The sequence below is a fragment of the Aedes aegypti genome, chromosome 2 (genome assembly GCF_002204515.2).
Source record: "Aedes aegypti strain LVP_AGWG chromosome 2, AaegL5.0 Primary Assembly, whole genome shotgun sequence".
NCBI lineage: Eukaryota > Metazoa > Arthropoda > Insecta > Diptera > Culicidae > Aedes > Aedes aegypti.
In genome coordinates, this window is record NC_035108.1 from 86525123 (window position 1) to 86541402 (window position 16280).

Below are 16280 nucleotides of genomic sequence, written 5' to 3' on the forward strand. Positions count from 1 at the left end.
CTTCTTAAGAACAATACTCGACAGTTTTTATTTACAGTATGACCCTTTATAATACGGTAAAATCAATAAATGTACATGGAAGTCGCATAATAATGAACGCACTATGTACGATTCGAGGAAACCACAGTTTGAAATCGTCATATCTCGAAATCCAGATAATATAGAAACTTGGAGTCTTTAGTAAAGTTGTTCTGGAGGCGAAGCGCTATCTGATGGTACCTCATTTAATTCGGAATTTGACCGCTAGGTGGCACTAGTGGGCATGGAAGTTTTACTTTTGTTTTGCATATTTTTCAGGATCCTGACCATTTAGAAGGATGTCGTCTTCGGCAAAGTTGTTTAGTAAGTTGAGAACTATCATTTTTCGAGCTAGTTGATTCAAAATTTTGCCACTAGGTGGCGCTAGTGAGTATGAAACTTTTGTTTGCAGATATCTCAGGAGCCTGACCACTTAGAAAGATGGTGTCTTCGGCAAAGTAGATTAGTAGCTCAAGGGCTATTATTATTTGAGCCAAGAAATACGATATTTTGCCATCAAAGGCGAGTGAGCATGAAATTTTTGTTTTGCGGATACTGCAGGATCTTGACTTTTTAGACAGGCACCTTTGGCAAAGTTGTTCAGAAGCTCAGGGACTATCATTATTTTAATAAATCTCTAACTTTAAGGATTAAACAAAGAAAGAATTTGAGCTACTGAACAACTCTGCCGAAGACACCATCTTTCTAAGTGATCAGGCTCCTGAGATATTTGCGAAACAAATGCTTTATGCTCACTAGCGCCGCCTAGTGGCAACATTTTGAATCAACTAGCTCAAACAATGATAGACCTTGAGTTACCGAACAACTTTGCCGAAGACGCCATCTTTCTAAGTGGTCAGGATCATGAGATCTGGGAAACAAAAGCTTAATGCTCACTAGCGCCGCCTAGTGGCAAAATACCGAATTTCTTGGCTATGATAGTGATAACCCATAAGCTACTGATCAATTTTGCCGAAGACGTCATCTATCTAAGTGGTCAGACTCCTGAGATATTCGCAAAACCAAGGGTGTTGTACAAAGTACAACGCGCGACTACTCGCGTTACAAAAATTCGCGCGACGACCGAAAGGTTAATATCTGATATTAAGCATTATAAATGAAGAGTTTAGCACCGTTTAAAATATTCCTGAGGTTGCCATTCGGACGTAATGCCCGGAAGAACCGGCTATAGATTTGTTGGATACAAAACCGTTTCAATTCTTGAAAAGTAGAAATCAGACATAATTGTGCACTAAAATGCGTTCCCATAAGCTAAGTACAGATGTTCAAATACAAATTGGCCACTTTATCGTAAGTTTTTAGGCGTCCCGGAAGCCGAAAATGGTCATTTGTAGGATCAATCAAATGCAAAACTCATAGTTATCCAATTCAATCGTTTCTCAAAAGGTTTACAATGATGCAATTTTCTTAAAATGCCGTCATTTAGTAGCCACATTATAGCCGATTCCGGAAATTATCTTTGACTTGAAATTTGCCTACCTCCAGGGGCACAAATGCACAGTGACCTTTTCACCCGACCTGACCCAGTGACCCTCCGGAATAACTCCGGCCACCAGAATATTTCTGCCTTCCTCAGTCCACTCTTAGAAACTAGATATGTGTACCAGTATACTGACAAAAAATCATTTGAATCCATTAAGAATTCGCTGAGCGGTGAGGGTTTTAGTATTATTGCTTTCACTCAGGCCTATACGGGTTAAACTATTATTCCAGAAATCTCTGTATTTTTAAACGATAATCGAATAGTCTTTTCCATTTTTTTCTTCTTTGTAATATATATGGGGAAAACTAAATTAAATTCAACTTTGATTTTATATGTGAGCACACATATCACACTAGTCTTAATTTGAAGATTTGTTTGTTTCGGTAATTCTTATCTTATCTTGCACAAACTTGCGCAACATAGGGTTTTCATAACTGGATTGGATTTAATAATATTATTGATTAATAGTATTTACTGAGTACGGTCATATAATAATGAGTGTAATGAATACTTCCCTTTAATATTTGTTTAAATATAAGAATATGACGAATAGAGGATTTCATTCTCTAGGCTCATTCATCCATTGGCTGGGCTCGAGTACCGTATGGCTCGACGAAGCCAATATCACATGTTAATATCATATAATTTGTGAAAAATCACCTAAAAATTGGTTAACCATGTGATGACGATGAATAGTTCCAAAACATGCACAATTTGGTCTATAAGAGTAAAGAAAATTCATTAGAATATGAGAAATCTGGTTCAAGACTTTTTTCCAACTTTTATTTGGCAAGAATCATTGTGTAACGTGGTGATTATCTCTCCGTGAATTGTGATCACTATATTTTTTCTGTTATGTCCTTACTGGGACAGTGGCTGATTGATATATCAAATCTTTATTATGGAAATATATACAGCCAATGAAACCTTTTTCATATGAGACAATAGGGGATTTTTTTTATTATCGTACAAATTGGGCCGAAGGGTCTCAGATTTTCATGAAACTTTTTCCACAGGCAGGGCTCATGGATATATGAATAAAAAAAATTGAGAAAAATTCAGGGTCGCCTATTTTTCCGGAAAACTCAGGTGGAAATTTTTTGTTTTCCCTTGACACTACTTACTTTGAAAAATCATAACTCAAGAACGAAGCATCGTAGAAACAAAGTTTTTATATAAAAATTTAAGCAAATTTTCTCAAAAATCCAAAAAAAATATGAACTGGAAAAAGTTTTCCACAAAATTTTCCACTGTTGGGAAAATTCGTAAAGAAAAGCCGGAAAAACTATGCTCGAACTCGTGGAAAATTTTTAAAAAAATATTTTCGAGAAGGTAATTTTATAAGCTTTAATCACTGAAATTTTTGGAATGTTTTTTTTTTTCGTTTTTGAGTTATGGCCAATTTTGTGAAAAATGTCCAGATGTGCCATATAAGACTTTTCTTTGAAAAATCATAACTCAAGAACGAAACATTGTAGAAACAAAAATTTTGTATGAAAATTTAAGCAAATTTTCTCAGAAATCCAAAAAAAAATATGAATTGGAAAAAGTTTTCCACAAAATTTTCCACCGTTAGGGAAATTCATAAAGAAAAGCTGGAAAATCTATGCCCGAACTCGCGGAAATTTTTTAATAAAATATTTTTAAGAAAGAAACTTTATAAACTTCAATTCTGGTAACTTTTAGGATGTACTTTTCTTTAGTTCCTGATCTATGGTCAATTTTGTAAAAAATGCAAAGATTTGCCATACATGCCTTTTCGTTTAAAAATCATGACTCAAGACTCATCATGACTTGTCGAACCGGTAATGGAGCACTTCACGCAAATTTTCATCTTTTCCGTTATCCACCGAACTCCATTCGATTGAAGTTTACTGATGACGCCTTGGCTGATCGATCGTAGAGTTGCCCTTACTGATTTGTGGCCGTCCAGTCCGAAGGGGTTACAGCATAAAGAATTGTATTCGTAATATTGAACTTTGTCCATTTCAACAGCTTCGGGAAAACTTTTTTCACTTTCCAAAAATTAATAACGAGAAATATACAGCTGATAGACAACACTTGCACTTTCTCACTGCTCTTTGTTAGTTTTTGGTAAACTTATGATTCTCAAGCCATTTCAACGCTTTAAACTTGAATTGGTAAATACCTATTTGTCATATTGTCTACCCATTTATTTAACTGTCAATTTTGTAGTTACCTAACAGGAAAAAATTGCCTACATTCTGATTGAAGAAAACTTTGTTTCTATGTAGTTTCGTTCTTAAGAAATTTTGTTTATGAACTTATAAATTTGTAAATATATGGGTCAAACAGCTCATCCTAGCAATATTTGATCATGTTTTAGGAACGAAAAATGAGCGTATTAAAAAATATTGTAGGATTGAATCTTATTGATCGCTCTTTTCAAATATACTTTGTTTGAAAGCTGGAATAGCTAATCGGGTTTTCATTATTTGTTTTCATAAACAGTGAAAAATGTCCTGGGAAACTGATTCCATTTCAAAAATATCATATTTTTGAGATAATTTGAATCCGGTTCGACAAGTCATGATGAGTCTTGAGTCATGATTTTTAAACGAAAAGGCATGTATGGCAAATCTTTGCGTTTTTTACAAAATTGACCATAGATCAGGAACTAAAGAAAAGTACATCCTAAAAGTTACCAGAATTGAAGTTTATAAAGTTTCTTTCTTAAAAATATTTTATTAAAAAATTTCCGCGAGTTCGAGCATAGATTTTCCAGCTTTTCTTTATGAATTTCCCCAACGGTGGAAAATTTTGTGGAAAACTTTTTCCAGTTCATATTTTTTTTTTGGATTTCTGAGAAAATTTGCTTAAATTTTTATATAAAAACTTTGTTTCTACGATGCCTCGTTCTTGAGTTATGATTTTTCAAAGAAAAGTCTTATATGGCACATCTGGATATTTTTCACAAAATTGGCCATAACTCAAAAACGAAAAAAAAGTGCATTCCAAAAATTTCAGTGATTAAACTTATAAAATTACCTTCTCGAAAATATTTTTTTAAAAATTTTCCACGAGTTCGGGCATAGTATTTCCGGCTTTTCTTTACGAATTTTCCCAACGGTGGAAAATTTTGTGGAAAACTTTTTCAAGTTCATATTTTTTTTTTTTTTTTGGTATTTGAGAATTTGCTTAAATTTTCATATAAAAACTTTGTTTCTACGATGCTTCGTTCTTGAGTTATGATTTTTCAAAGTAAGTAGTGTCAAGGGAAAACAAAAAAATTCCACCTGAGTTTTCCGGAAAAATAGGCGACCCTGATTTTTTCTCAATTTTTTTTTATTCATATATCCATGAGCCCTGCCTGTAGACAAAGTTTCATGAAAATCTGAGACCCTTCGGCCCAAACCCGTACGGTAATAAAAAAAAAATCCCCAATATTACGAGGAGTAGGCAAACTGGAAAAACTGCCTTCAATGTCGTTTCAATTATTTTCACGCTATTTTCATGCAAATCATTTTTAAACATCTGAGAGTGATTCAATTTATTTATCAGGCTTGTTTTCATCATTACAATTTACACATTTGCGTGTTTTTGCTTTAAAATTGTAATTTCAAATTTTGATTGATTCTTATTATAAAAAGGTCTGCTATTTTAAACAAATGCAAATTAAAAATTTTAGTTCAAAAATTGAAAAAATGTCCAATCTAATTTTGAACAATACTACATATGATCGTATACAGTATAGACCTATGCACGTTTGAGCGGTGCCATATTCACTCGTTGCCATGGTCACATAAATAATATGGCATCACTAAAACGTCAAATAGTGAACTCGTGCATCGGTCCATTGCATAGCATAGACCAGTGATCCTCAGGACTGTTTTCTCTACCATTTTTATTTCTGATATTGGCTAATAATTTAGTTTTATGTTCTTTGGCAGTAGAACAGCTTCCCGCAGAAAAACTTTGAGGAACTTATCATATTTGAGAGATATAGACATCACGTGCAGCCCGCGGGCCGCACTTTGGTGATCACGGGCATAGACTTACTGTACGTGTCAATAGGTGCTACTGCGTCATTGATCTGAGCTGGTAAGAATTGCACTTTGATCTGAATGAATCAGGAATCCGACATTCCGTTTACTCTCTCAAAAGGCACATATAAGCAACTCTCATATTGCTGATCAATAACGGCACCGGTCAAGTCCTTGCAGTCAGTTGAGGTGGCGTAGGAATATTAGTAGGTAATCATTGTTGCTTCTAGAGACTTAGAGTACCTCTACACTCCATAATCACCACGGGAAGAAGATTGATTAGTGCGGGTGGAAAAAGATCTGGGAGTCACCATTGGTCGGTGTGGTGATCCATGGATAAGGAGGGAAAAATACCATTGTTACTAAAAACTAGTTGTGCATTTCTGTCTCGCGGTGAAAACATATTTGTAGAAGTTTAAAAAAATATTTCGACATTCACAATATTGAACTATTCAAAGGTCATATTAGTAATGAAGAAAAAATAAGTATGTGTTTATTAACATTATATAAAACATGAATAAGGGTTTATGTCAACACTTGTAGCGACAAACTATCAAAAAAAAATGAAAATTACATAAATGTAACGTTTTTAGGATTAACATTTTCTACCATATGCTTAAAACGAGCTCATCAGTTGGTAATCCAACCTTTTGATATGGTTCAATACGGACCTCTTGATTTTCAACGAGCACTCAATCTATTCCAAAAGTCTTCAAAAAAAAAAACTAAAAAATGCGGTAAACCACCAAAAAAATAAAGGAAAAAAATAAATTAGCTACTTGACGAGCAGCTCTATCAATACCACAATCAAACTGTAAACTAAATATTTTGACAATACGATACAAAACATGCAATATAGTAAAAGACCATACCCGAAATTCTGTATTTTTGTCCCCTAGCTCGAAATTGCGCAGTCCCAGCGTACTTTTACCCCTGTATGTAAGTCGATACTTCTCTATCTTGATGTCCCGAGACTCGATGCTACCTACATCAGTTTCCCATACAAGTCCATTTTTTTAACCTAATATTTTCATGCAAAGTTCCAATGTGCTGAAATTGTACTACATATGTTCGAAGCTAAAATGACCTTTACGGATATATTTTGTCAAAATAAAAAAAAAAAAGCTACAACATTTTGAACATTTGTCTTCTTTATCTCGATATTCCCTATACACTATGACCCATTCAAAATTGAATTAGGGTGAATTGACTGTACCCAATTTTGAACCAGCTTCGGATTTCACTAACGTTTTTTTTTTAAATAAAATTCATTTTTTACTTGAGTTAGTTCTGAGTTGCATAAATTGAAATTTGTCACGAATTATGTTTATTTTTATGCTTGCGCTTACAGAAAAAATCTCAAAAAGCTTTTATGGCAAACAAATCCGAATTATATTTTATAACTACCACAACAAAAAGCGATAAAATTCAGGATGGTCTGAATTAGAACATGAGTGGTCCGAATTGGAACAGAGTTGGTCTGATTCGGAGCTTCTGGAAAACTTTGTTCAAACATATCTAGTCAAGTCCTGGTATAAGATATCAGAAAACTCTCTGAGCGAAAAGTGTGCGCGCTGAATCAGGCTTTCATGAAAACATAAAACTTTCCATGCCTGCCATCGTGCTTGAAAGATATGACCAAAAAACTGTTACTAGGTCTGAATTGGACCATGTTCCCCTAGTTTTTCAACAAGCCAAATAACTCTACCCCATTACCCCAAAATTTCAGAAAATTCTGTTCACATTTTGAAAAAAAAAAATCTTGTCAAATATTAAATTCTAGGGAACTGGTGCTCCACAGATCTCCGACATTATCGCTTAAAAGAACGTCGAGTAAGTTGCTCTTAAAAGAGTCCACCCTCACCCAATAAAAATCACCCAGCTGAGAAAATAAGCATGAACATTCTTTGATTGCGAGTCTTGTGTTAATGCAAGTGCATTCCTTTTTTCTGCGCACGTACCTAAAAATTTACTAGTGCCATCATTTGCGCTGTCTCACTGAAACAATGTAGCGGTTCCATCTTCCACCATGGTCGCTGCAAATCCTCTTGTTTCTAGGGTGCAAATGTACTGCAATATACAGTCTGGTGCAAAAGTTTTGGAGTTTTGTTGATCTCTGTTATTACACGTCTAGTTGCAACCCTGTATGACTTTTTCGAAAGGCAATAAGTTTATCAAGCTTCAAGGGACTTTTGACCAAACTTTTGATTGAATTGTATTTACTAAACTTTTACGTAATATTTAATACGATTTTTTTCAAATATTCTACTGAAAAACACATGGGTTATTTTCGTAGTGGATTGATCAAAATTTTCAATCAATGCTACATTAGAGCAGTAATCTTATATTCCGTGAAACGCAACGTGCAAAATTTAGGGAAAAGAATCTGAAAACTATTTAAAATCAATAAAACAGTCATTCACGTGGTCGTGCAAAAGATTGGGGTCATTGAAACTTATTAGGACCCCCATAAATATGTAAAATCTCATATCAATTATTTAGTGCTCTTCAAAAAATAGGATATCTCGGTTTTCATGTTGCATGGATTTGAAATTCTGGGTGAATCAATGCTTAGAAAATTACCCTTTTAATTTCAGTGAAATTTAAAAAGTGAAAAAAATTAAGTTACAAAATTTGAGAAAAAAAAATGTCAAAATGTTTAAAAAGTATAAAAAATCATTGCCTTTCGAATAAGCTAAAGACAGTTTGAACGAGACGTGTAATCACAGACAGTGTTGTGAAAAACTCAATTTTTCATAACTCACGCTTGAGATTTTTCATGCGTGAGTTGTCAATCACGCAACTCAGCAGTCAAAAAATCATGGATGAATTGGCTCACCTTTTTGACTCATTGTCTCGTATTTTCACAGTTTACTCACACACGGCAATAATTTCTTGTTGGTCTGGTAAAATTATAGTAATCCTTTCTAAAGTAAACAACAACATTCGGGTTTCACGAGATTCTGACGGGTTTTGCGACTGAATCATTTTTTACGGTTTGAGTTGATTGAGTGATTTTGCCTTCAAAATCTCAAGCACAGAGAAACAGACGTAACACTTAGAACAAATCTCGATCTAAATCATAGTCACGAAGACATGTACGCCCAATGCTAAAATTAGTATGTTTGGCCGACGGACCAACAGATGGCGGTAGTGTGTAAACGTCAAACGCGAACAAAAACGATGCGAGCGCTGTGGGTGGCGGATTGGCCACCTACCATATTTTTGTATCGACCGTTAAAAAGGTGGTCGATGGACAATGGTGAGAGTGTTACGTCTGTTTGTCTGTGTCTCAAGCGTGAGATTTGCGAAGCAGATCTCTAATGAGTTTGCTCTCACGGGAGAGCGTATTGATTGAGATTTGAGTGTGAGTCTATCAACACTGATCACAGAGATATTGACAAAACACTTTTGTACGTCTTTCAGAGGATATCCCCAAACTTTTTCCCGGAACTATAAGAGTAGCTCAGTTGGAGCACTGCACCGACTGCCACTAGTGCTAGTGTAGTTGTTGTTGCTTTTGATACTTTTACTTTTGCTAGGTACCATCAAAATAACACCTCCATATCGCGTCTTACTGCGGCAGCTCCCCGTCATGAAGGCTTGCGTGACGAATGTCGTTTTGCGATTGTATTAGCGCACTTTACTGAGGAGAGCTGTCTAAAACGACTATAATCATCATCTCGGAACCGTTTTGTAGCGTTTGCACCCATTGCACAGTGCTTCCTGAGTCTTGAATTAGAGGTAAACAATGTGTTGCACAGAAAAATTTGGTTTCGAAGGTAAAATGTCGTCAGAGAAGTTTTTCGAGACGTAGAGATCCTTCAATATTATTACCCTTGTGACGAATCCCCCTTGCGAGATAGATTTTCACTTATTTTTACAACAGTTAAGATACAGCCATGGTGTATTTGACAAATTTGTAGATAATGAAAATGTTTTGAACATCTTCTTCTTTCTGGCGTTAAGTCTCAACTGGGACAGAGCTTGCGTCCCGGATTATGAGAACTTCCACCCACAGTCTTTAACTGATAGCTTTCTTTGCCGATTGACCCTTTTTGCATGTGTATATCGTGTTGCAAGTACGAAAATACTCTATGCCCTGGGAAGTTGAGAAAATATCCATTAGAAAAGGTCCACGACCAATGGGATTTGAACCCATGAACCTCAGCTTGGTCTTGCTGAATAGCTGCGCGCTTACCGCTATGGCTATCTGAGTATTATACCACTGAAGCCAACTTTTCTGCCGCAAAACATATTCGATCACGAGTTTAGGGCTCAGCAAGCACTGTGCATCAACTGAGGCCAGGCGAAAGATTCGTCAGCTCAGACAGATAGTGAGGTGACTGTGCTTCTTTCGGCGCTATACAAGCACTAGCTACTAACATGGGCATGTCGCTGTTGTTCGGGCTATGATTTCCACTTGAGCGAGATTTCCTCCTCTTGCCCATAAAGAGCAATTGCTGAATGGGTGCTCAGTTCATGTCGATGACTTTTGCTGATGTTTGTTTTCTTCCGAATGGGTGGTGATGGTGAAATGTTATGATATGAATTAATTTCGAATAAAAAATATTAGGCGATGGCAACGAACAAGTGGTATCGAAGAAACAACCAATGATTACGATCCCCTGCAAAATTTGGTTTCTTTGCAGTACAACTCTAATTGCAAGTATCTTGTAAACAAAAGTACTAGTAGAGATTCTCATTCATTCTTTTAAGCCTAATTGACAGGAATCACCCTAAAAGTTTGTCCAAATGTCATTTGATTCATTCATAAATTCTTACAAGAATTGGTGAGGAAATTATTGCATAACTTGCTTAAAATCTCATGACCTTCTTATGGTTGGATAAGGAAGTTCTTGCAAAAATTTCTCCAATAGTTGTTCAAGGATTCTAAATATTTGTCTTTGATTTCTACCAGTGATGTTTTTCTAAATCCTAGTGATGTTTCGAAAAATTCTTTCTCTTATTTTATCTTAAATATATCTAAGCATTGCATCCAATCGAAATTCTTTAAGGATTGTTTGTGAAGAATTTCTCAGTAACAATTCGATGTGCTGTTCAAGTTCCATTTTGACTGTTTTTTTATGGACAAACTAAAACGATCTAGTTACATTGGTCTCTCTCGTAGTTCGAAACGTTCATAGAATCTGAAATTGTAGAAAAGATAGACGCTATTCTATTTTACCAGTTTCTGAAAAAGGCTACTAAAAAGTCATTCAATTTCGATCACTTGTTATCCATCTTAGAGTATCCCTAATTCGATTGTTCTATTGCAAAACCCAGCTCATTTTCACTGATGTTTTTATAATTCAATTTCTCTTTTCAGGTAAATTGCTTGGTGGTCCAAACTCAAATGGCATAGCGATAAAGAGGTAAAATAAAGGTACATCATCCAATAACCTTCCACTCACTCCCAACAAAACATTATCCCAACAATATCCACCGCGAAAAAATAGCCCAAAGCCGCCGTTTCCATTAAGTCCTCTACTAAGCCAGCGATTGAAATCCTTATCTGACACGCACTCCCGGCAGCCGGAGGCAGCGCTTTCCAGTAGAATTTGTCACACAAAAATTCGTGTCAAGAATCCGTAACGAATGACGGGTGATGAAAGGCGCTCTCACGGTCCGTATTCGCCAAAGAACCAAAGAACAAACCTTTCGGGCCGTAGGAAATCTTATTTTTGCAAAATATCAAGATTTTTTTTAACACAACCGCTAAAAACATATTTGCGCAATATAACAACACAATTAAACAGATTTTGACCAATAATTCCCCCATTACAAATCACTTCAAAATGTATCCCAAAAGTCTTGGAACAGGTTAAACAACATGTTTGTGACGAAAAACTTTGGATCAGTAAGGACAAAATGTTTCTAAGTAACTGAAGTCAAGTACTAAGCTCTCAGTTTTGACCAGCGAATTGTCATCAAAACAGATGAAATACGCTCATAACCGTTTATCCCAACTCTTGCAGATTGAAATAAAATCAATAGAAAAAATAACATGACAATTATTTGAGGCATCATTGTTGCCACCTTTTTAACTCGTGATTAATCAGTTATTTTAAATACAAAATCAAATTTGTTTTATTGATACTGTTCGATAATTTGGTATTGTTTACCAATCCAGAGAAAGTTCTATAAAATTGCAATGCAAAGCTGACAACCGATGCACACGCAATGAGCGATCATTGTCATATTCTGTTCAAGTGATGATAAACTTTTATTGCAGAATAACATTGTCACAACAGGAATAGGAGAGGACAATGTTTTTGTTGCTTTGTGTTCGCTGATGTTGACACATCTCTTCCGGCCACATTTGTTTCGTCTTTGTAGCATTGTATTCAAAAATAAGAACACTCATGGCGTGTATCACAGAAATCATGTGTTAAATATGAAGTACAAACATTTTAGCAAATGAAGTTTCAGGATTAGCACATGATTTTCGCCAATTTCGTGATTATCAGCAAGTGGGCATTTTTAAATAATAAATTTGTATGACTATTCATCTTTTTTAGCAATTTATTTATGTCTTTCCAAAGAATTCGCTTCATAAAAAAAATTATAGAACTATTCAAAAGTCTATGCAATAAAATTAAGAGTGAAGCTTATTGCTGGCAAGTCGTATAGGATGAAAAACGAATTTTCCCACATTTTATAAATTTCATCTGAACACTATAATTAGTACAAAATAAAGTCTTACGTTAAAATTGTGACTGGATCTCTCAAAATATTTGTATTACATATAATCTTTAAAAAATATATCGCCGAAAAGATATGTGTTTAAACAAAAAAAACTACATATTTGAATACGTTACGCAACAAATATACATTAAATCTAGCGGGAACATTGGTTGGCATGACATGGAAAGCAAATTGCGTGATTTTTTTTTTAATAAAGATGGTAAATTCTTTAATGCAATATGGAAATATGGGACTCCCAGAAAATACGAGAATCTCGGGAAAACTGTTCCCCGGGATACTGGAATCCTGGAAAACGTTTCTTGTGATTGGAAATCCTAGCTATGACGCTACCGATTCTATTCCATCACCCCGAATGACATAAACCAGAATGACATTACCCCGAATTCTATATCCCCGATTGACATTACCCAAAATTCCAATTTCATGGGAAAATGTCATCAATGTCACTTTCCCAAGATAATTGTAAATTCGGGGATATAGCATTCGGGGTGATGGAATCCGGGGTAATGGTACATTCGGGGTGATGGCGTTCGGGGAAATGTAATTCGGGGTAATGGGTTAAAATCGACTCTACCTTATAAACAATTTTCTGTCCAATTTCAAGCCGTTTTGGTGAAGATTCAAAGGTTTTCTAAATAATATTTACAGTGGATCATCAAAAAACCTTTCCAGGGATTCCAACAAGAATTATTGAATAGACTTCTCTCTGTTACCTTGAAGACTTTTCTCGATGTTTCTCTAACATTTTTTGTAGGAAATCCGGTAGAGTTTTTTTTTTTAATCTTCCAATTCCATTGGATACTGTTGAAGAAATTTCTTGAAATAATTATCTACGAATATCTTTAAAATTCTTTCATTGCTTCCTCCATGAATGATGATTCAAAACATCGAAAAAGCTTGCTGTATGCATTCCTTGGATATTTTTAAGAGTTTGTTCTAAGCTTTCCCTTTAAATTCTACAACGGATTCATCCAAGATTTTGTCATTGTATTTTTTTGAGTACATATGCAATAGAACTTCGGAAAGAGTATTTTAGGAGATTCACAACTCATCAATTATGTTTATATGGGGATTCATAAGTTATCCGCATTTTCTTTTTAGCCATCCTGAAAATTATAAAGCACTCCAGGGATTTCTATGGAAACTTCTTGAAGAATCTCATTTAAGGAATTTCTGTTAGAAACATTTTATCAATATTTCCTGTCAGATCTGTGGAAAACTATGCAGGGATTCCCTAATGGATTTACGAATCCCCTAATGAACATTTAGCTACATGAAAGCCGCATAAAAATGCTTCAGCAAATCTCTTGTAGAATTATTAGCCAAATTCCCTGAGAAATTTCTGTCTGAACTGGTCGAGGATTTGATGTAGAATTCTTGTCGAAATTGTCGAAGATTTTGGAGGATTTCCTAAAAGTGTTGTTGGCGATACATCTGAAAGAATTCAACTAAATTCCTATCGATAGGTCTTTTAAAATTGATGACCTTCCAAGGAATTCCTAATCAAGCTTAAGAAACTTCTATCTTAAATTATGGAAAGATCTTCAATAGATGATTAAAAAAAATAATAATTATTGTAGCTTATGGCAAATGTTTTGGAAATCTGTTCAGTATTAAAAAATTCCGTTGGACATTACGAATAGACTTCGATAAATTTTGTGATCAAATTGCTAAGCAATTTCTTGCTACAATTTTCGGAATCATAAATGAGTAAAAATCAGCTCTGATAATTATTTGTATGACACAATAAAATAGCCAAAATGTTTCTAAATGTTTCAAAATTTATCTAAGAAAATTTTAGAGGGTGCCCAAAGTATTTGATTATGATTTTTTTCATGCATTGGGTAGCAGTTTTTATAATAAGATCCTCAATCTATTCCTCAAAAAGTTCTACTACAATATTTGTTAAGACATTTTGTGGGCTTCGTTGCCTTGCAGTTAGCGGCGTCAGTCGTCTAGGCGTATTGTGCCACGAAGTGTGGGTTCGATACTCGTTCCAGTCGGTGAAAACTTTTCGTCGATCGAAAAATTCACTGAACTGCTGGGTGTTTCGTGTTGTCCGTTGCCTAATGTTAGTGATTGTTCAGTATGTGTGCAGCCTATGTGCTGAAGACGGTGAAAATTGTCTTTTTTTTAGAAATTTTGTCAAATCTTTCTTCAATTATTTTGTCTGAAATACAGCCAAATACCTTTCACTTTTTATAGTCCTTTTTAACACCATTTTTTTTTTCTTCTTACGCTCCAAATCCCAACTTACGCTCCCTCTTTCTTCTTAAGGGACGAATGATCTTCGGGATAAAGTCCCTCTCAAAACAACAACAACAAGCTCCCTCTTTCTACTATCAAAAAAATCAACTTACGCTCCTACCTGTTGGCGAGAACGAATGTATTTCTAGAACGGAATCGATGAGCAGATGCCAGATATCGACGTAGTGATTTTGAAGCGGATTCCAAAATGGCGTTTGACAACGATTTCCGACATCTACTTAGTCGTTCCGTTCTGTAAATACCCATATTGCATGAGTGAATTCCACAAACTGAAAGCCGTCATCTTGGATTTCAAAATGGCTTCACACTTCGGTTTCCGTCATAAGTATTGACACCCTTGAGAAGAACCACGGATAAACCCCACCGTTTCGCAAAACTTCTTGAGAACAACCAACTTCTTTTTCTACACTTTAAGGTAGAAGCACTGGCGTTGGCCATAGTAGCCAGTTGTAGCCAGAGCGGATAGCACACTATTTTACAAAGCAAATGAACATAAATCATTTTGTGGTTTGTGGTAGACCACATTGATATGATAGAGCTACATTTATTTAATTGTCCGAATTCATGCGATGAATAATGAAAATAATTCATTTTCCTTAAAACTTCGAATGCTGTACACATCATTTGGCCAAAGTATGGTTGATGGTAGGGTAATGTGCTAATATCCAGCGTATTAAGCTTTGATCAGTAAGAACATGGAATTTTCCAAGTATTGCAGTGAATGATGCTGATACTAACCGATGTTATACTATGCAATAAGATTTTGATAAATCATGATTGTTTATAATAAATAATGCAAGAAAATTATTATTTACAGTTGCCTCCATTCGTCGTATCCATGTTCATTTCGGTCGAAATCAGTTTTGATTTGTCTCATAACTAAAAGCTTTCTGTGATATAGTGAGTGGTCAAAACACACTTCAACGTTATAATAAAATGTTTAAATAGATTATTTAGATATTTTCTCCATTCTCACAGTATGATGAAATATCATCATCATCATCATCAAAATACATCTAAAACATATAAGCACAAATACTTTTAACCGAACAAATGCATGACGGCTCACAGGGCAGCGAAAACAATGACAATCAAAGGAACCATTTTCTACGTCGAATATCACGCATGCTTTGATGCATACACGTTTTTTCTCCGTCCGGACGAATGAAAAACTTTGTTTACGTTTCCAATTATGTACGGTTGTTGAGGGATTTTTTAAAAGTTTCTTGAATTTTAGACATTTACGGCGTGTGATTAGAATGGTTCAGTGAAGATGTACGGAGGTTATCCACAGTGTAAATAAGTGTCAAGTGAAGTGAACCACACAGGAGGGCGAAATAAATTTGAATCGTTTTTTGGCGTAATCAGTCGATCGCTAATCAGATTTTGCTCAATACGCCTACGTCCATGCGTTTTCGGAGAAGAAGTGCAAAATGGATAATTCAACTGAAGTTATGTATCAAAATACAATGATGTCATTGCATTTTGGGGTACAAGTGAACGAATCATAACAGCTTTCACAACGGAACATTTCAAGTTTCTTGCCCTAATGGAATATTTCAAATTTGAAACGACGAATAATAGCGCTTGCGAAGAGGTAGATCGAAACCCTATTTCTAATTTGGCCACTCTCAAAAGCAATCAATGTGATTGGTGAATTCAGGAATCGAACTTTAAAATGTAGGTAAAACTGGTTATGATAGCCAACGCAATTTTTAAAGGGAACACAGGGTTTTGTTCAGTTTTGGCATTTTTCATATATAATATGGTTTGAAAGC

At 35.2% G+C, this 16280-nt stretch overlaps 1 protein-coding gene across 8 annotated transcripts in view; it reads left to right on the top strand.

Moving 5' to 3' along the window:
* The window catches only part of LOC5571818 (protein boule), a 160806-nt gene that overhangs the window by 96959 nt on the left and 47567 nt on the right, over nt 1–16280 (top strand). The window contains exon 2 of one of the 8 annotated variants that reach the window (XM_021841444.1): nt 10856–10912. The exons of 6 other annotated variants lie outside the window; for them this stretch is intronic. The gene's annotated coding sequence lies outside the window, so the exon portion shown is untranslated. The remainder of the gene's footprint in view (nt 1–10855; nt 10913–16280) is intronic. One more of the 8 variants, XM_021841443.1, reaches the window with a different exon arrangement.